The sequence below is a fragment of the Euphorbia lathyris genome, chromosome 8 (genome assembly GCF_963576675.1).
Source record: "Euphorbia lathyris chromosome 8, ddEupLath1.1, whole genome shotgun sequence".
NCBI lineage: Eukaryota > Viridiplantae > Streptophyta > Magnoliopsida > Malpighiales > Euphorbiaceae > Euphorbia > Euphorbia lathyris.
Genome location: NC_088917.1, coordinates 68,991,923 through 68,993,115, shown reverse-complemented (window position 1 = coordinate 68,993,115; position 1,193 = coordinate 68,991,923). Strand labels below are relative to the sequence as shown.

Below are 1,193 nucleotides of genomic sequence, written 5' to 3'. Positions count from 1 at the left end.
GTACATCAGTTTCAGTAATCGGAGTTGGATCAGAAACACTTACCTGTGGAGCAGACGGCGTAGAGATATTACCAGGAATAGGGTCTGAAGCCTTGTCTTGCTGAGGCACAAAGGCTGGTGCGCTTACCTGTGTTCCGCTCCTAAGCGTGATTGCTCGTGCTTCCTCTTCTACCAATTTACTGACCTGTGTTTGAAGCCCTTGGCAGAAAGCTTCATTGTGTGCCAATCTTCCTTCTATGGCACTCAGGCTCTCTCTCAGGACATCTATACTTCTCTCCCATTCAGTCTCAGAACCTGATCCTCGATGTCTGTCCTGCTGCCAATGCATGCTATTTGACCCATACTGTTTTAGATAATGGATCTGTTCAAGTACAATCGGGCACTCCACGTCCTTGTGCCCTCCGCTGCAAACCTCACAGCTTGCTACTGGTTCCGATGATTTCAGGTGAGTTCCCAGTAGATCTACTTTTTCTGTAAGCGCTGCTATCTGATGATTTGATTCTGAAAATATTCCAGGGAACTCTTTGGCTGTTGTGCCTCTTCTTGGAGCCGGCTTCTCAACTTGCCAACATGCGCTTCGTTCAGCTAATTCTTTCATCAGATTGTATGCTTGAACTACAGTCTTGTTGAATAGATTTCCTCCCGCTGCTGCATCCAGAAAGGCATGGCTGACAGGAGATATTCCTGAGTAGAACATGTCAACAAGCTGGTACCGCTGGTAACCATGGTGGGGGCACCGTCTTAACAATTTCTGGAACCTCTCCCAGGCCAGATGCAAGTTCTCACCGTCGGACTGCCTAAACGAGGTGATGTCGCTTCTGAATTGTCCAGTCTTTGACGGAGGGAAGTACTTTGCTAGAAACGCTGATACTGTAGTGTCCCAGTCAGTGAGAGACCCTGACTTGAAAGTGTTGCAGTATTCCATGAATTTGTCAAGATGTGAGTTAGGATCTTCGTAGTAATCCCCACCGAACTGTCCCGAGTTCTGGATCATCTGAATCATTGTTGGTCTGATTTCAAATGACATTGCTGTTATTGTCGGATCGAGGATGCCAGGGGTGCTTATAGGCCGCTTTGCCCTCAACAGCTCCATGACCGGCGGATCTTCGGCCATTGTGTCACCCTTTTACGTCCTGCAAGAACAATATCAGCTTAAGAATCAAAATGCAATGATGAGTAATTCCCAGAACCTC

General features: G+C 47.4%; 1 non-coding gene across 1 annotated transcript; it reads left to right on the top strand.

Annotated features, from left to right (window-relative positions):
- Positions 1-719: 719 nt before the first annotated feature.
- LOC136204430 (small nucleolar RNA R71) lies at positions 720-826 on the top strand. The gene has a single exon (XR_010675271.1). It is a non-coding gene; the product is annotated as a small nucleolar RNA R71 (small nucleolar RNA).
- The last annotated feature ends 367 nt before the right edge of the window (positions 827-1,193 follow it).